Source organism: Lepisma saccharinum, chromosome 8, assembly GCF_977018435.1.
Source record: "Lepisma saccharinum chromosome 8, izLepSacc3.1, whole genome shotgun sequence".
NCBI classification, from domain to species: Eukaryota; Metazoa; Arthropoda; class Insecta; order Zygentoma; family Lepismatidae; genus Lepisma; species Lepisma saccharinum.
The window spans coordinates 45547009-45567873 of record NC_139236.1 but is presented as its reverse complement, the minus strand read 5'-3'; the positions used below and the strand labels follow the sequence as shown (position 1 = coordinate 45567873).

Sequence of the window (20865 nt, the reverse complement as noted above, 5' to 3'; positions counted from 1 at the left end):
ATTATCGTAGATTGTATGATTTGATTTTTGCTATTTATCGTTTCTTTTCTGCCAGTTTTGACTAATCGCGACGATGAGGATGAGTTATGATACGATGAAATTGATGAACATCGTTGCCCAGGCTGGGATTTGAACCGAGAACCCTTGGTGTTGTAGCACGCGTGGCTAACCACAACACCACGGAGGTCGGCCGTAGATTACATGAAAATGTACATTTTTATATGTTATTACATTTTATATCCACGTTTGTGAGCTAGAAAGAACGGTATGGTGATCAATTATTTGAAATCTCATACTAATTACTTTGCTATCAAGCGAAAGGAATATTTTAGAGAAGAAAAGTATTTTAATCAATGTACCATTAAGGCTTTGGGTGGAATGTTTGAAGTATAAATGTTATGAATTTTTAATGTATTAGAATATAATCGGTTCCAGTCTAAAATATTCCTAAAATCACTCTTTGATGCTAATTTTGACCCCATATAAGCTTACCTATGTACTTAAATAAATCGAGGAAGCATTTTAAAAGTAATTTGGACGTCACAAGAATAAATGTTCAATCAATCAACACTCACCTAAATATCCGCTTTATGTTAAGGTGCTGCACCTTGTCGAATATTACTAGGAGACTATCACTAATCTCTCCAGCATATATAAGAGATATCAGATCTCAAGTAGTAGTGTCCGATAAGCCTATTGGGTGTCCTGCCCATTGTTCTCGACCAATACGATAAGGAAGCTGCACGTAATCACAATACACTTGACTTTTAGTAAATATGATGATAGGCATTCATTCGAAACCCAGTTTCTCTTATTTGGCAAACAAATGAAATCAGTAGCAGTTTCTATGAATCGGTGGTGTGTAATAAGGTTGGAATGTGTGCGGTTCTTAAGACTTGACCTCTAGTTGATATCGTTACACGCATGGAGTTCCCTACAATATCTGTGGATTATACTTGAAAGTTGAACTCAAACTCAACATGTGGGTTTAGTATGTGTGTGTGTGAACTTCAATTATATACTGTACTATGTATTGAGGTTCGAATTTTCATATGAATTCTAATATCATAATCATATTTGCAATCGAAATGCTTTATCGGAAACTGAACATCTTCCCCTCTAAAAATTGTAGGTGCGCCCAAGCAGGGACTCACGATTCGGTACTAATTCTTGGATACCGAACACACTCTCCTGTTTATCTCCAAAACGATTTATTTAATTTGTTGTTGTTGTTGTTGTTGTAAACTTACACCTTATGTAAATATAAGTCACTGTACAAAATCATTATCGTGTATTGCAAATATAATGTAAGTGTTTAAAATAATGACATGAAAAAAAACATATTGTTTTAAAAAAAATATGGATCTAATATCAAATGCTAGAGTTTCATTGAAAGGCGATAGTAAAATTGCAAGTGTTTCTTGAGAGATGCCTCCCATTGCTGAATTTAGTTGTAATTACTAAAGATATACACGAGGGCACCCGCGGAAAATTTTTCAAATAGAGGTGTACGTAAGCAAAAAGTTGTGTCATTGATATATATTGACAAGTTTACGTCATCAAGAAGTGTTTAAAGTGAGATTAAAAAAGAAATGTTTTGAAATAAGCAATAGAGAATGCGAGACGCATACAGAGAGAAAGAGAAAGAAAGAAAACAGGAGAAATAAAGAACCGACAGGGATAGAAGAGAGGAATAGGGAAGCGAGGAATGGAGAGAAATAGAGAACGGAGAGAGAAAGAAGAAAAGAGGATTAATAAGGAAGCGACAGAGAGAAAAGAAAGAAATAGATAGGAAGAAGAGAAGGATAGAGAAAGAAATAGAGAAGAGAGGAAAAATGAGAAAGAAAAAGAAAGGAAGAAATAGAGAAGAGAGGGGAGAAAGAGAAAGATAGTGAAAGAAAGAAATAGGGAAGAAATGGAAATGGAGAAAGAAATAGAGAACAGGGGGGAAAATATAAAATAGCAAAAGAAAGAAATAGAGAAGAGAAAGAAAGAAATAGAGAATAGAGGGAAAAGACAAAAAGACTTAGAGAAGAGAGGGAAAGAGAACTAAATATAGAAGAGAGGGAAAATACAAAAAGACTTAGAGAAGAGAGGGAAAGAGAAATAAATATAGAAGAGAGGGAAAAGTGAAATAATGAAATAGAGAAGAGAGGGGGAAAAGAGAAAGAAAGAGAAGAAAATAAATAAAGAAGAGAGGAAAAAAGAGAAAGGTATAGAAAGATGGAAATAGAAGAGGTGGAAAATGAAAGAAACAAATAGTGGAGAAGGAAAAGAGAAAGAAATAGAGAAGAAGGGAAAAAGATAAATAAAGAAATTTCGGAGGGGGAAAAGAGAAAAAGAAAAAAGCTGAGAGCGAAAAGGATAATGAAAGAAACACAGAGAAGGGAAATGAAAGTGGTGAGAGATTGAAACAAAATTAAACAGAAAACGGAGAGAAAAATAGAAAAAAAATGACCAAGAAGACAGAAAGTAAGTGTGAATGAAAGTTATACCACATATAAGGGTGGTTATACTAAAACTGGGGGGGGAGGAGGATTCAAGTGATAGAAAGAAGACACAATAAAGAAAAAGAAAAAGAAGTTTAAAAAAATGAGAAAGAAAGAATGAGCATATAGTTTTTGGTTATCCCTAGTTAGAGAGTTAAATGATCCTCTCCCCGAGTCTCACTGCAGGCACCCTTATATGTGCATTATTAGCACCTTTTTATGGGAGAAATAAACGTTATTAGTAATAGCAGTAGTAGTAGTATTGGTAGCAAAGCCGTGAATAAAATATTACAATAATATAGAAACAACATATGCATTCCCTCATGCAAATATCTGTCCCGGCCATTCACCATTGCATATAACATTTAGTTTTTAATAGTATTTTTTGTTGTACTGCTGTAACCTTCTAATCATATATCTCTAATAGCGGAGTTGCCTTTGGGACCGGACTTTTGAAGCACCCTATATTTCTAATAACTAGTAATGTAAACATCAGCTTCATGTGCGTTACTTCAAACAATATTGTATTTAATTTCTGTTACTTTTGAATTATAGAAATTTGTCTATCGTGCGTTTCATAACTTGCCCTACCATATCCTAATCTAACCTAACTCTGGATTCTATTGGCGTCCCATTTTAAAATTCTGTACAGTTATTGAGTAATAGTGTATATATGACATATTTTTTTGAAATTATTAAAGTCCTGTTTTTCAGAAAACAGCTTCCAAAGTTATATTTACATCACCTTTAATTGTTTTTGTTTTTTTGTTACCCTGACATAGGTATGTAATATCTCGTGTGAAAGAGCCAATCAAGACCTTTCCAAAGCCGTCTGAATCACTTCTATAGGTTACCGAAATATTGCAATTTCAAGTTATCGAGATGTTGAAGAAAATGGTTAAAATCACATATTTTGCACCCCTGAAATTTCGGAAACACAAAAGATATGGATCTTCAACTTTGTATATTTTCCTACCTCAGATGGTCCTTTCAGTTTGCCAAATTTCAAATGAATCAAAATATGTGAGGTTGAAAAGTGCCTTTTCATTGGTTAATTTCACATGCACATGAAATAGCCGATGGGTGTCTTGCAAGGTGTTTTCTTTCTTTTGCAGGTTGCGCACATATATTAAGAATGTAAAACTAATTATGCTGACCAAGGCAGTAATTTATTTTATTAAAAACATAAACTAAACGTAACGTTTCAACCTTCTAGCAAGGTCTTCTTCAGACTCTGTATCAAGTACAAAAGACTTTTAGACTTTTGTACTTGATACAGAGTCTGAAGAAGACCTTGCTAGAAGGTTGAAACGTTACGTTTAGTTTATGTTTTTAATAAAATAAATTACTGCCTTGGTCAGCATAATTAGTTTTTCATAATCATGGAAGCAAGGCTTAATGGTGTTATAATTAAGAATGTATATTTATATACTAAGAGAATAACGCCATTTGATCCTAGCAGGGTGCTGAATTTCCGTAGATGGGCGTTAAACTCTATACTTGACCTGGACGCTGAGAGCTCTATACTGGTTGCATTTCCAGCTGGCTGCTTGGGAACAACCAATCAGCGATCAGTTGAATTCTCATCGACTGACAGCGGGCATTTTCGGGTCACAAGGTACCGAAAGTTGCTGGCGGGATGAAACAAATGAGCGTCGAATGTAAAGCATGTTGAGGGAGAGAGTTTAACAGCGCCGTTACTGGATAAAAGTTGTGCAACAGTACACAAAACACCCAAACACTGTACAAATAAGCTAGTAAAACAATTGGCAAAAACAGAAGTACGCTTGGCAACGTTGCTTCAGGAGAGCGATGTTACCCCTACAGCTTTTAATTTGCAACTGAGGTTATTGGCATTCATCGAGCCACACACCCCCGAAGACTATTGGGGGACATATCGTCAGTTGGGCCTGCGATCAGTATAGGTACAGCGGGATCCATGACTATTACCAAGCAAATTGTCCATCGCCAAGTATACTCTCTTTACTTTACGCAAGGAGAGCTGTCAGGATACAAGAGATAAATTAACGAAAGTAGTCATGGACAATTTGCCGAGTAACACTTATGGATCTCACTGTACGGCTCTGTTGAACATAAATACGCCACTGATGGGCAATTTGACGCTCTTATCTTTTCACGTGTAGACAGAGTAACCTGACGGTGGAGCGTGGAACCTCTTTGAACTTTGGCAGGTGAATAAACAACGATAGCAAGCTCATGCTGCTATGATATCAGCGATTTCAAGCACGCGATTTGATAGTAATTTCAACGAATCAGGTCCGTGGAGAAAAAGTACAATATTTTGCAAATTGGTTGTACGGATATTCCACGTTATGGGGAAGATTAATGATTAATTAATTAATTGGTGACGTCATAGGACAAAAGTTAAAGGTTGATATCGACTGTTTTGGTAATCTGTATGCTGTCGTTTATTTTATGTTGCTTTGTCGCCTGACTCAGGTCCGGAGGTAACAGCATCGCTTGGTTGAACTCCAGACTGCACTAGAATGAAAAGGAGCCATGGGAGCACACAGGTCAGGTCAAATAAGGGGATATTTTACTATCCTGAAATATGAAAAACTGCTGACTTCTCAGTTTTTCTCCCATATTATTTGTATTCATTTCATCTCTTTCTGTTTTCATTTATTTCTATAATCTCCCTCTTCCTATATCTTACAAAATATTTCATCTTTCCTCTCTTTCTCTCCCTCCCCTTCTCTTTCTCTCTGTCTCTCTTTATTTATTCCTTTTACTACTTTTATCCTAAATTGAATGTCTTGGTTTCTTCTCAATTCTCTTTCCTTGTCTCTCTAACTTCTTCTATTTGCCCTATCATCTCTCTTCTTTCTCTCTCTCTCCTTTCTTTTATTTATTATTATTCTTCCTCTGCTTTTCCTTCTCTTTGCATAGCTTTCTCGAGTTCCTTTTATTTCTGTCTCTCTCTCTCTCTCTCTATTTGCCCTATCATCTCTCTTCTCTCTCTCTCTCTCCTTTCTTTTATTTATTCTTCTTCTTCCTCTGCTTTTCCTTCTCTTTACATAGTTTTCTCGAGTTCCTTTTATTTCTGTCTGTCTGTCTGTCTGTCTGTCTGTCTCTGTCTCTGTCTCTCTCTCTCTCTCTCTCTCTCTCTCTCTCTCTCTGTCTCTCTCTCTGTCTGGATTACTTTATTTACTTTTTGTCTCTCTACATTTATTTTCATCCTTTCTCTACCTCTCTCTCTCTCTCTCTCTCTCTCTCTCTCTCTCTATATATATATATATATATATATATATATATATATATATCACCATCTCGATTACTCCTGCCCCTTTTCATCAATCCATTTCCCTTTGTCCGTCTCTTTCTGTCTGTGTGTCCCCGTAACATTTATATTTTACGTTCCTTAACATGATGTCACACGATTTTTAATGTAAGCTGTATCCCACAGGAGAACACGTTCTTTTTATTTGACCCGCCTCCCTTCAAAATGTTTTGTGCCCCCCCCCCCCCCCCATGATATCCAAAAGCAGGTTTCAAAGCACCAGGGAAGTACATTTTTGCGACAGACTTTCAGCATAGCAAGTATGCTTTACTATTACATTAATCTATGAATACTGACACCGTGCCTCATTTACCTCATTGCCTCCTTCACATATGCTCGTAGTTACAAAACTATTTATACTTACTAACTTTTCTCTCTTATGTTTTTCAACTATATGCACACTTGTATTTTCTGTTCTGTACTTTTATAAACATTTTGCATAATTGGATAGCTTAACAAATTAATTCAAGTAGGGCCAAAAACTGGTTTTATAGTAAGATAATCAGTGCAAAATAACTGTAAAATGTAACCCTTCAAATAATAATAATAATAATAACAACAATTCATTTCATTCTGGTGGAATTGTTTATTGGCTTGGTGTTTTAAGTCCACTTTATTCACAGTAACGCTAATCGGGGCCCGACCTACAGTTTCAAGAAGGATCCGAACTACTATGTGCCTCCACCAGGTATCGAACCCGAGACCCCTTGATTACAAGGCTACGACGCCACCACTGCGCTATTGGGAAGGTGGAAGAAAAGACAGGCGATATAAGTTTGAAATCGGAATTAATTCAAACTCAAGCGATATATACGTACATAAGGATTTGCATAGATATCAGTAGAATTCTATTTAAAACACCAAAAGTCGTTCAAAGTCTCTGAAAACCCCGAAAAACTTTCAGAAAATTTGAAAAATCAATTTCATCCCAAGGGTAACGCTGATTGACCAGACCTCATCCCCAGTCAGTGATTTTCACTTATTTGGACCATTCATAGAGGTAGGTGCTGGAAGGCAAGTCTTTCAAGTTCGATGAAGAGATGAAGCTGGCGGTGTAGGCTCAAAAAGAAAAAAAAACTTATTTTCATTAAGATTGATGCAAAAATAATGGCCTAATTGTTTCGCTGTGTGTCTTGCAAATAAGTTTTTTCTAATACATCTTATTGCTTATTAAATCATTTTGAATCTTGTTTGTTTCTTATTCTATCTGCCTTAATTTTTTCTAACGCTTCATTGATCTCGGTTATTGCTGTTATGATGCTGCCAAAGCAAGAAATGCTCATCGTTTCGCTTCATGAGATCAAAATTGGTTGCATACCCGCAGACGTAACTCGAAAGGAAGTTATTTGGAGCGTACAGAACGCAGGTGGTTGGAAAAATCCCGTACCGGCGATATGAGTCTCGAAGATAAGGAGGGTCATGGGGGTCACTAGGAAGTTGACAACGACCACCTGAATGCGATAATCGAAGCTGGTTCACTCGAAACAACACAACAACAGAACAACTCGACGTTAATCAATCGCAAAGTGAAGCAGATTGGATAGGTGAAAAAACCGGGTAAGCGAGGTCTCACGAACTGAAAGAAAACCAATAAAATCGCAGTTTCGAAGTGTACTCTATGCTCCTTTTCTCAACAATAACGACCATTTCTCGAACGTATTCCGACCTCCGTCGAGAACTGGATCATGCACAACAATAGACGACGTTCAGCACAATGATTGGACCAAGACAAAGCTCCTAAATACTTCACAAAGCCTAAATTGCATCGAAAGATGGTCATGGTGAATGTTTGATGGTCTACTGCTGGCGTCATCCGCTACAACTTTCTTGATCCCGGCGCAACCATCATAGCAGAGAAGCATTGTCAAGAAATCTACGAAACGCAACGAAAACTTCAACGTCTGTGTCCGGCATTGGTCAACGGGAAAAGCCCAATCCTTCAGCACGACAACGCTCGGCCGCACGACGCACAACCAAGTTGAATCAACACTGCAGAAACTGAACGGTTTGGGCTATGAATCTCTGCCTCACCCTCCGTACTCACCGTACCCTCCCAACCGACTACCACTTCTTCAGGCATCTGTACGAGAAACCACCAGGATGCTGTCGAAAATGCCATCAAAGTGTTCGTGGGCTCCAGAAGCCTGGAATTTTTTGCTACCGGAATAAATAAATGTGTTTCTCATTGATGAAGATGTGTTGATTTTAATGATATGATTTTTATTTTGAGTAATAAAAATAAGTTTCAACCAAGTTGTATCATTTCAAAGTTGCCGTTCAAATTCGGTCCTTATTTTTGCATCAAGCTAAATCGCTGTAACACTAGTATTGCACACCGTGGAGACTGTCGAAAGATGATATAAGTGTATAATCTTTTGTTTTCAATACATTTCAAAATTATATAGATACACACATATATATATTTACCGTGCGTCCATTTCGATCTTCAGCCGAGAGATCGGGAAAAGTGTGGCGGGCGGCGCTGACGGAGATGCCGACATTTGCGGCCTGTAATACCCGCTTATTTTTACGAGGCAGACATTTATATAAATATTGAAAAACGAGCACTAACCTCATGGCTCATCGCGTACGTTCGTCTCATCGCCCAAGTCACGTATCTGTACTTACGAGTGACCGCGAAGAACTGACCTATTATTGCGCAAGTTGTCGTATGGAGTCGACAGTGAACGAGTGAAGCCAGGATCCGATGAGGCCAGATGGAGCCGCCGACCGATCCACTTTCGCGAACCAGGATAACCGCGAGGTGCAACAATGGTGCGTGGAGGCCTTCCAAAACTGTAGGACCACTTTCACCCAACCCAGGTCAGAGGGAATGCAGCGAAGGTAAGATCCAACCATGTGCGTGTGTGAGAATGACGACGACCATCTACCGCGAATCTGCGTAATCAAATCATTGCTTAACTTAAATCAGTGCTATGGCAACCCTAGACATCTGTTTTCCGACGGAGTAATCAATTTAAAGATGAGAGTTTATGTTAACAGCAAACAATAATTCATTGAATATATTTATACCTTCAGAAAAGATAGAAGGGGTTCGCACAAGGAACAATTATTCACTTTATACTTAAAATCCTAAAAGATAAATTGTAATAGGCAATGTAGCCAAGACATAGCAAGAGTATGGTCAAGGTAGTAATTAATCTAACCTTTGTATTTGTCATATTGTCGCAATATGCCATAGAATGAGAGAATGAATGTGAGATCGAGTGAAAGAGGGCAAGATGTAATGTGTATTTATCTGTGCTTTAATATATGTGTATATTCAGAAACACCGTAGTATTATGTAACGTCATTTCAGGTATTTAAAATCATATCCTCCTAGGTTTATTCTCTGTAACTCCGACTGTTAGGCACTTATCCTGACCGTATTATAATTCATGTGATGTTTAATTCGCCCAGTAGGTGAGGCGAGCGATTCTTCGTTGTTGCGTTGCTAAGCTCAGTTCAGTTGAGTTAATTGAGTTAGTTATTTATTAAATTAGCAGCCCGTGACAAACTAGGGCAATGTGAACTAATCACACATTCGCAAATTTGTGTATACAGTGTAAACCTTTGTCAGCCAACTGCCTTCTCAGGAATTTCTTTCCTCAGCACGCCCCTGATTCTAACACATCTAAGGGCTTGTTTTCGGTACGCTGGATCATTGCCGGTTTAGCGGAAAGGGTAAGGGCATCCCCTCCAAAAAGGGATGGTTAAGTATGGATAGTATTATATTGCAATGAACAAAAAGTGTTCGAGGAATCCTGTCATATGGTAAAAGAATTAAAGAATATTTTGTGTCACGGATGACAGACGAAACACTGTCTCCACTTAATAAGATTTTCTTTTTAATTTCTGTGAATTGTCAAATGATTAAAAATATATTATTTAAGACAAAGAGAAAAGGTAATTGACCTTTGAATATTCTAGTGGAGTTGAGTGGGAAACGTAACAGTTAATGGAGAAATTAATGATTTTTTGGAGTCACAGGTGAAACAGTAAAAAACGCAAGTTAAAATAAATAAATAAAATTAATTATGTGTAATACTTGAATTTTTATCCAAAAGATGATTTTAGATTGTTCTCTCACAAGATAGGATAAAGTTACAGCATTGCAGTTCATTTTAAAAAATTGACGTTCATGTGCCCTTTCACATGGAATGTCCCATTTATGTGTGTGTGTGTGTGTGTGTGTGTGTGTGTGTGTGTGTGTGTGTGTGTGTGTGTGTGTGTGTGTGTGTGTATAAAAGCTATGTTTAATATCTAGAAAAATATGCACGTTATATTTCCATTGATATATCTCTCATATGCGTACAACATATGTGCCAGAAAAAAAACTAGATCCGCCTGCCTATGTCCTGGATGATAAATGTGAAATTTAAAATGAACTTCTTGTCCAATATTTTTACACCGTTCGCACGTTGGAAGAATGAACACTAATAAAATTCTCGGACAGCTCGTACGTAAAAGTTACCAGGGTAATCAAAGAAACAAAACTTTGTTACCTTGTTTCCAGGGAAAAAATGGAGTTTCCACCAGTGTCAGAGAAGATCTACCAGTAGTAGTGGTCGCACCTAGGCTATGAGGTTTTTAAAGAAACAAGTTAAGTTATAAGTAGTTGCAGAAAATAGCAATATACTCTCGTATAAATGTTCGTGCTTTTGCGAACACTTGAAAACCAGTTAGCTACGTTCAGAAACCTCACGACACAAAGAGTTATCGTGGTCGTCGCAGACGGGAAAATGTTCACCGCGTAATTACGTTCTGATAAAAATTGTGCGTCTCTACTCCTAAGCTGTGTTTGTTACGTAAAGTTTCCCCTTGTAAAAAGTACGCTCTTTTATGGAAGTCTGAAAATAACTTGAAAATAATAACTGTAATTAAGGCATGAAGCCTGTAACAGTTATGGATAACAATGGCCCTACAAATCTCTGTAAGTGACGACTCTGGGTAACGTTAAACATTTTGACGTAGAAATAATTGCAACACAATTAATTTTTACGTCGAAATGTGTCAAAAGTGTAATATTCTAAGTGATTGGGAAATATCCGCCATCTTGGACAATGGCGGCAAAAAATCCGTTTTTGATTTGGTTCATTTTACTTTGCATTTCTGCCACTTTTGGCTAATCGTGAAAAGGATAATGAGTGATGATGCTATTATGAAATTGATGAAGGGACATTTGCAAGAACAATTCGAACGAAGGACCCAGGTCGTAGTGCGCTTTGTTAACCACTCGTCACGAAGATTGGCCAGTTTTTGATTACTAACTTGGTAACAGTTAGTCATACATAAGCGTTTGAAATGAAAGAAAAGCAACATTAGATCCTGAAAGAATAATGATCTTAGGATCTTTAATGTCTTTCATGGTTTCTTAATCATTGTTGCTTAAAAAAGTAACGAAATAATAAGCACAACTCTACATTCTGTACTTTAAAAAAAAGGAAAGAAGAAAGATGCTTCATTTTAGAACTTGGGGAATACTCAACGCTGATTGCAAGATGTGATGTATTTCTTTCAATTCTCAACCATGAATGTCTAAATTGTTATTCTAAATTCAGTTCCTTGGGCCGATTTGTAAAACATTTTAGATTTATTAAAATAATCAGTCATTTTATATTTATTTTATGGTATATAAATGGCAATTAGGTTATAATTTGAGCACTCGATTCGAGTTTTTCAACCAGTTGGAACAAAATCCACGCTAAAGTTACTTATGAATTCTTTTATTTTTGGAATTGGCAGAAAGACTATTTGAAATAAAATTTGGATATTTTTTTCAGATTTATTAACTTCTAAAAGCTTGATTTAAGCTCTAAATTTAAATTTTGAGACCTGGATGAAAAGATTCGCCATTTTTCTATTGTATGCTTCAGACTATAAATTGGCAGATGAAGTAATACGAACCAACTTTGTAGCTATATCATTTTCAAAATTCATGACCCGAAAACTTAAATTTCAACTCTAAGTTCTAGGTTTACAATACTTAGATTCATAGTGATGCTTTTTTTTTAAGATTCATCGAGGCCGAAACCTATATTTTGACATTAAATTCGATTTTAAAGGCGAAATTTATCAAAAGAATGATCATAAACATCTATCACTTTGTTGATGAACAGTTCTTTGTATTTTGGTTATTTTTCATAATACACGTAGATCAAACAGAGACCACTTAATTTACTGTCTTTCATGGCACACCTTGTCCATGCTGTCACTCTACAATTACATCATTCGAGTTTCACCAGATTATCTCAGGGACCTCTGGCCCCTTTTACGGGCGCTCTTGCGCAGAGAGGTTCTCTGGACCGAAAACATTCACGGGAGCATAGGACTGCGAAATTCGAGTAACTTATCTTCAGTCATCGAGACATTAACAACCACAGACAGGAATGCAGCAATCAGAGAAAGGGAGGGGGTTCCCCTCATCCCCCCTTCAAATACCACACTGTATGTACGGTTACTATATACAGGGTGTCATTTTAATGGCGCCCACGGACCACAGATTCGTACAGAGGACATCAAAACAAACAACTTTTCTCAGTAACATTTTTCTAGTTGGTGCATCATTTCGGCGCTACAGTCGTTTAAAAAAAAACAACGTTTTTTCCGCCTGAATGCTGGCAACCACACACATCATTTGATTGCATTTGTGACGTCATATCCCGTCGTGAAGCGATGCGTTGCAGGGTTGTCAGGAACACACATATTATGTGAAAAATGGCATAGCTACAATCAGTCACATTATGTACCGTAAAACAAAACATTCTGTAACCTAACAGGAAGTAAACAAACGATACGAAAAATGGTAGAAAGAAAATAGAATTCAAGTGGAAGTGGTCACATCGAATTTTGTCTCAGCTTATATGTCAAATATTTGCAAATCTAGTTACTAAGTTGGCATTTACAATATAGTCTATCCACTTCGTCCTTCTGATACTAGTTGTCGGTGACACGCTGAACAGATGACAAAATAGAAATGGAAGAACTCAAAATTCAAAAGGTAACACATAATATAATGCATATTCAGGGCATTATGAGGCAAGTGACAAAAGTGGTTGAAAATACAGGGATATAAATAGTAGTAATACAAGCTCTCAAATAACAATCACATGTAAGTAACGGGTGGGTCTAAACTTACAAGTGATGATAAAAAAATGCACTCTTAGTTTACTTGGCAAAGTATTAATAACAAAAATGGTATGACACGAAGCGTACAAATTACTTAAATTACTTCCTTGAGTCATCAGCTATCCAACAAGGTACAAATGTTGCTAACATTCACATTTGTGTACAAGAAATAATACTTCATTCATCTTCATGTGAATGGAATCAATAAACAATACAATTAAAGAACATTACACGTCTTGCTCAAAGTGGGCACCTCCGTTACGAATGCAGGCACGGAGGTTTTTACGGACATTTGGTCTCTTTAACTCGTGATGTGATGGTGTCCTTGATGTGTTGACCAGCTGTTAAGATCCTCTCCCTGAGCTCTTCTTGCGAGTTTACCGGTGTCTTGTCATGTGGCTCCAAATGTAAAAGTCCCAAGGTGTCAAATCGGGGGATCGAGCCGGCCAGGGAATCGGTCCGCCTCGGCCAATCCATTTCTTTGGGTACTTTTCATCCAGCCACTGTCGCACGCCCAGGCAGAAGTATGGATGGGCGTAATCAACAATCATTTGATCGAGCCATTTTTCCTGCCCAAAATCTTAAATGGCACCAGTTATGAACATTTTTTGAGGAACGGGATGGCAATGTTGTTGGAGGATGTGCCTCTAGCTACAAGACGTGACATGATTTATCAGCATGATGACTGCCGAGCTCGTTCCCCCGATCGATTTGACACCTTGGGACTTTTACATTTGGAGCCACATGACAAGACACCGGTAAACTCGCAAGAAGAGCTCAGGGAGAGGATCTTAACAGCTGGTCAACACATCAAGGACACCATCACATCACGAGTTAAAGAGACCAAATGTCCGTAAAAACCTCCGTGCCTGCATTCGTGACGGAGGTGCCCACTTTGAGCAAGACGTGTAATGTTCTTTAATTGTATTGTTTATTGATTCCATTCACATGAAGATGAATGAAGTATTATTTCTTGTACACAAATGTGAATGTTAGCAATATTTGTACCTTGTTGGATAGCTGATGACTCAAGGAAGTAATTTAAGTAATTTGTACGCTTCGTGTCATACCATTTTTGTTATTAATTCGTTGCCAAGTAAACTAAGAGAGCATTTTTTTATCACCACTTGTAAGTTTAGACCCACCCGTTACTTACATGTGATTGTTATTTGGGAAAAACTTTTTTTTTCAACGAACCACTTATTTGTTAGCTATCAGAAAACGCTGAAATAAGATCCATACAATGAGAAGTTTTTTCTCAATTCATCTTTTTATGTGGAAAATTGTCATTTTTAAAAAAAACAATTGAAATTCGATTATCTCGAAAACTACTAATTTTCGGACGGGGTATCACATGGTCAAATTTATTGCAAATTGTCTCTACTTGAACCCCTTTCAGGGAATACATCTAATTACCAGTCACCCTGTATATATATCTACTGGACAATTACCGACAGGTTCATTGTGGAAATTGTAGTAACTACACTTTCCTGATGAAAATTCCCAAAGGCTTAACACTTATAGTAGACATACTTCTCTTGCCTTTTTAGCCGAAAATTCGTCTACTATATCATCGAAGTCCAATTCACGAAGAAGTTCATGCTCAATGCTTAATAAACAAAGATTGGTTAAGCGATCCTGTCCCATAGCAGCACGAAGCCTGTTTTTCGCTAATTTCATACTTATAAAGTATACTGAGCTTCAGATATCTACAAACAGATCGACTGAGAGCTGTGCTACAATTCGATCCAAAAGAGTGTAGACATACGAAAATATTGGTCTTTTTTTTTTAAATACAACTTCTTATGTAATTTTTCACAAGCATAGCCAGCTGGTTTAACCTTCATCCGCACGCTCACTCGGCAGATTGCCCTTAAAAAAAAAAACGCGCGACTTGTCCCCCACGATTAGGCAGGAGCCGCGGCGATGAATGTATTATCTAATTAATGATTGTTCCGCAAGGTGTCGAGCGAATTGCATTTTTCCGATGCACCGTACGGGTTCAGTACATTGCTAAAATTTGATCTGTCCAATTCGGACGGCAAATTGTCGTCCGCGAACGGAAGTGTGAACTATCCTTCGATCACTACTTGATAAAAAATGTAAGTAAATATTTCAGGTTTTAGCATGTAATTTTCACCCATTTGTTTTTATTTCCCTCCCTCTCTCTCTCTCTCTCTCTCTCTCTCTCTCTCTCTCTCTCTCTCCCTCACTCCATCTCCCCCTCCCCATCACTCTCTCATTTTTTTAAATTATTTTTGTGGTATAAGTATGATGTTGTCATTTCATTATAGCTTTCGTATTCTGATACCTACCTATTTCGTACCAATTTTTTATTTTTATGACAAATTGCTTTTTATCACAATCACAATGGATTTCCCATTCTTTTGTTCAGGAAGTGTGGAAAATATGTTTGCAAATACCACTGTTCTATTACGTGCAACACATGCACATGTTCCGAGCCTGATTTTAAATGTACAGATACGTAATAGATCTGAATTATGATCTCAATCCTCTCATGAGATGTCAATTATCTCAATTACGAGTATCTTTCCTTCCAAAATGCATTTTTTTTCGTAGTGCCAAGTGAAATGATTTTTCCTAGTCATCTTTCGAAGTTTTTTCTAGTTTTCTTTGTGCCAAAGTGAATTTGTATACTGCTTCTACTTTTAACTGTTTTGGAGTTTATATAATAAAGTTTTTTTTAAAAAATGTCCTTCTGAAATTACTTTCGAAACCACCAAATCTAACTGCAGGCATAAAAAAAAATCATATGTGCGAGAAACTCATGAAAATAAAGAAATAAGTGACGAACGGCAAACCGCGCGAGCGGATGAAGTTTAAAATATTTTTTTTTGGTGGAGGCTCTTCACAGCTTCCTTTTGGTGGGGGTCCCGGGTCAATTGCCCCAGTTGCCCATATGTTAATCTGGTCCTGCCTACAGGGAATCAATAATACAATAATATTGCTAATAGAACCATATCATCAAAATGACTCACCTGTTTTAAATGAAGCAGTATACCGACACTAAACATTATATCTTAAGAAATTATATTATTAATAAATATCGAGAATATTATTTATATCTTGTAATGCAGCTACAGTATAATTCTTGAGAATCGTCTCATGAAAATGCCAGACACACATTTTTGAACGCAAGATTGAGAGCGAAGCGAGCAAGAAAATTTTTATATCAATTTCTTTGCAGGCTTGCAAGAATATTAATTTAATGGGGCGTCGATACTTTCATAGGATCCCTCGATATTTACTCCAGCTTCTCTTTTCCCATGTTCGGCGCCGAAACGTGCGCATACCATATCGCTAAATATAGTCCCCAAATATAATGTTCGAACCCTAAAGAAATCCCTTGACAATCGAAGATTTTATACTTTATTAAGAGCTCCATATCTCTTCCCATCAAATGTAATATTCAATCCTCCAACCAAAATTTTGGACTTCCTGTTGATATTGAGGAGTACCTAGATATTATCCCCTCCAAAAGAAAAAAATCTCCGTCCCCAAACCACATTTTCCTCTACAATCTCAGACGTAATATTAATACACAAGAGTTGGATATCCCCCCCAATCTAATGCTCAGCCGCCCTAACTAAAATTCCCAGGATAATCTAAGATTTAACACTGATATTCAAAAGTCGGATATTTCTCCCCCTCCCCAACCTTTAATCCTCAATCCCCCACCAGGATCCACGTGTCGATTTAAGACCCAATGTGTAAGAGTTGGATATACCCCCTTCCTTAATAATAATCCCGTTACAATTTCCTTGGCAGTCTAGAATTTGCTATTTATGTAACAGCAATGGATAGTTAATAACGTAATTCAACTTGTGCCAAATGCTGTACTGTTTCACATCAAATTCCATCACAAAAATCGCCCCCCCCCCAAAAAAAAAAAGTTGCTTGGACATAACGTCAGTCCACAAACCCACCTGTGGGCATCGCTACCTCAAAATACTTCATTTTCTTCATCTAATGGATTAAATGTGGTGTGCCTAAGGTGTAAACATCTTTACATTTATTTTAGAAAAATATATAAATGTTGAATTGTACATTACATTAAGGGGAAAAAAAATTCGATGGCGCGGTCTGTGGACACCCCTGCCACGGGTCCTATACACAGGCCGAATACCCGGAGACTGAACCCAAGCGGATTCGAACCCAATCCGTCCCGCAATGGGAGCCCAAAGCACAGAGGAGGACTTAGTATTAAAATAGGTCAATTATTATTATTATTATTATTATTATTATTATTATTATTATTGCATGAACAGGTAAAAGGATGATATAACAGCATGTATTCAATAACTTATGTTTAGTAATTATCACTAAAATTCATATAACAACCGTCCTACCACAGAAATTATATTGATGTCAATTTTATTTAAATGGATTATTTATTGAATACCAAAAGAAGTTGTTAGGTTCAGCTGTTGAAATGTAAAGTAGCCACGAGGTCATTATTCTTATGCGTATTATTATTATTATTAGTGGTACGCATAATGTTTTCGCAGGCACTGTCAACGAGCAATTTTATATTCCCAATCAAATCCTTATATTTATTTAAATTCTACGAAAATTAATCAACTTCATATTATACAACAGTTAACAAGTAATTTGCTTATTTAATTTTGGACTTCTTTAAGTCTTTCGCCCTGAAAAACAAAATCGTTCTGTATGTATATAGTACATACATACGTATGTATGTATATCAAGGTTATAGGCAGAGCAAATATCCAACCCGCTATTCATTACACGTCCCCAGCACACCGTACTTCCATACACTGAACTGGACTGGAGTATCTACAAAATTGAAGATTTGCATCTCATTTTGTCCAATGAATGATTCAAGAAGAAAGTTTATGAAATATAAATGTATGTATATTTTCATTAGCGATAATGGGTTCTTAAAAATGCACACAATCCTCAAGACAATTACTTGTAACTTTAATTATGCAGCATCCCATATATGTAATCAAGTGGATACATTTGTACTGTAATCATGGTGCGAAATTCTGGGTGGGACGTGGGGGATTCCCCCCCTCAACAATCTTGGCCTCAAAAATCCCCCCACCAAAAATTTTCGGGAGGATAGTTTTTGTTATAACAAACAAAAGATAAGCAATTACTTTTAATTTCAAATATACTTTGCTAAGAATAATATCAAAAACACACAGAAACTTGTGTAGTTGTGAGTATTGAATGCTATCTCTCTCAAGAGATCATTAACAAATCTACATCAATACGCACAATAAAAGTAAAACAAGAATGCAAAAAAATAATAACTATGAAATATAATTGATTTATATTAACGTAAAGCACAAACTAAACAAAAACTTACACAAAATAAAACCACTTCAACCATTTCATAATTTATTAACATCTTTAACCAGTTAGTAAAGGAATAAGTTAGCTGCTATTGGTGTGTTTCACCTACTTCACAAACTATTGCATTGTGGGATCGAGCAGCCATGATTCAGGCCTGTTCTTGTAAACATACGGAATTCAAGCGGGCGAGAGGGAGATTTCAACCTTGTTTACGATGGAACTGTTTAGTTTTCGGTTTTTTTAACAGAAACTCACGTTTATCATCGAATTTTCCGAGAAAGAACAGAAGGTGCGATTCACGGCACGGGACTCGATAATTGTTGATCAGAACATAACGCGTCGTGTTGGCGAAAGTAAATCGTGCCAACATTAATGAACAAAGCGAACATTACAGAGTATGCAGTGAACATTTCCTCTCAGGTAAGTTCATATGCCACCTTTCTCTGTGACTTTTAGTACAAATGGATCGAACGGGTGTGCTTACTCATACTTGCAATAGTGTTTCCTTGTTTTTTGGTAGAAAGGTGCTGATACTAACGACAAGTTTGTCGATAAAAATGATAATCTTCAAAGTTTAATTCATCTTGATAATTGTACGTTTGTACTTGAGTATGTACACGTTAACACGAACTGTTATTAATTGTTATTCGATCCATGAGAAATGGTGCCGCTAGTAGGTTTTGCGTACTGTCAGAAAAAAAACCACTGCCATCAAAGTATCCCAAATCGATTGATTGGTTTGATTTATTTTACTTCGCTTTTATGCCAAATTTGGCTAATCGTGAAGACGAGGCAGAGTGATGATATGTTGAAACTGATAAAGCGAAACTCACAAAGAACACCCATGCTCAGGCTGGGATTCGAACCCGGGACACCTGGCAGCGTAGCGCGCTGTGTTAACCACTCTGCCACGGAGGCCGGTATATCCGAAATTGTTAAAGAAAGGAGTGTCTTTTCTCGAGCACCTCAACATTTTACATTACAGCGCTTCAACAAACCTTAAAAGGAAACAGAGACGATAATGGCGGAGCCTTGGAATTTACAGTTAATCTTTACTGGATGTAAATGTTTCAAGCAGAATCCAAACCAGTAATAAATAGGAAAACAAATTAATTCCAGGTAGCTGGGTCAAGTAAATAAACACACGTGAACTACAGTTGGGCAAAGGTTTAGGTCCCTTTTAATTTCGTTATTGTCCAGTTCATATCGATCTACACCGTAAAAAATCGCATTTTCTCCATATCTTTTTCGGTCGATTGCGCAAAGAGTTTGAACATTTGAAAAAATACCGCTATTCCCAGATGACACGACATTGTCATTTATTTCATGCAATGTTACAGACATTTTACACAGTACTAACAAACGTGCACTTGGCGCAGGTGTAACGAACGCTACGTGGTGGGTATTTCCTTGCAGACGACAAGCAACTTCACCGCAAACATGGCGGCGGTGCGAATCCTGACGTCACATGAACCCACCTATACAATATCTAATATGTATAAAAGTAACAAATTAATTTCCATTATGCAATTAATAATAATAATAATAATAATATATTTTAACTGGGTAATTTATTTTTACTTTTAATAACATTAGAAATATGTATATCGTATAATTTACCCATATGTTTGTGGGGGGGAGGTGTTTGAAGATTAAGAATTTTCTCCCCCACCAGTTTTCAATGATTTCGTACCCTGACTGTAATCATACTAATGTTATATGTAACAAAATGACATGTTCTATACTACTGCAGATAGAAATATCAACAATATAGTCAACAGTACGAGAATAAATTATAATTACAATACTGCGTTTAGGAGGCATGTACCTTGCTGTCCCAGCGATGATTCCAAAAATCCGCGTAAGAATGGGAGACTTCATGTCGAAGCAGTTGCAATAACCATCCAAAGATGGCAGCACCAATCATAATCAGTGCAGTGCAGTGACGACCTCTGTGCAAGCTCTCTGCATTATTTGTATATATGTGTCTGTCTGAATTCTGAATGGTTTTGGAGATATATCCTCAATTCAGTGACTGAGAGTAACTTTATACTCTGTCCAGTGCCGGATTTACAAGCCGCAAAACCCCGCAGTGCGGGGGGGACGCAATTAAGCTTTATGGGGTCCCTCAGCCATTGACATAGTAGAGGATTGGCGTATGTAAAAAAATAAACATACTCAGAGGTACAGAAACGAATACAATATATATAGGTAAAAGTAGAGTTAAAGTTCCCTCTGTATATAGCGCCGTGCCATGAAGGCACATTTAGGGTATGTGGGGATAGAGCCCCACATATTTTTGATGCCGGCCATCTTGGAGGTGATGTGATCAGCACCACGCTGCGGCCGCCTTCACCCCATCCCCCCGGTACCATTTGATTTGAGGCTGGGTGGGCCCCAGAGCCCACAACAAAGCCGGAAAAATTCCGACCTTAGATCATTCACCCCGGATTTCCCGCGTGGCAGTTAGGCTAGAATTTCACGAGAAATGCAGTGGTGAAGGTTTCTGCATCCTATCTCTAATCAGGAAAAGGTTATGACTGCATAATTGTAACAAATGTATCATTTTCCAGGTGTGGGAAAACAATGTTATATATGTATCCC

General features: G+C 37.2%; 1 protein-coding gene across 2 annotated transcripts in view; it reads right to left on the bottom strand.

Moving 5' to 3' along the window:
- Nucleotides 1-20865, bottom strand: part of LOC145990981 (proton-coupled amino acid transporter-like protein acs) — a 149839-nt gene that overhangs the window by 44200 nt on the left and 84774 nt on the right. Inside the window, exon 1 of one of the 2 annotated variants that reach the window (XM_083126587.1) lies at nucleotides 576-617. The exons of the other annotated variant lie outside the window; for it this stretch is intronic. The gene's annotated coding sequence lies outside the window, so the exon portion shown is untranslated. Of the gene's footprint in view, nucleotides 1-575; nucleotides 618-20865 lie in introns of those variants that run through there. 2 annotated transcript variants of the gene reach the window in all.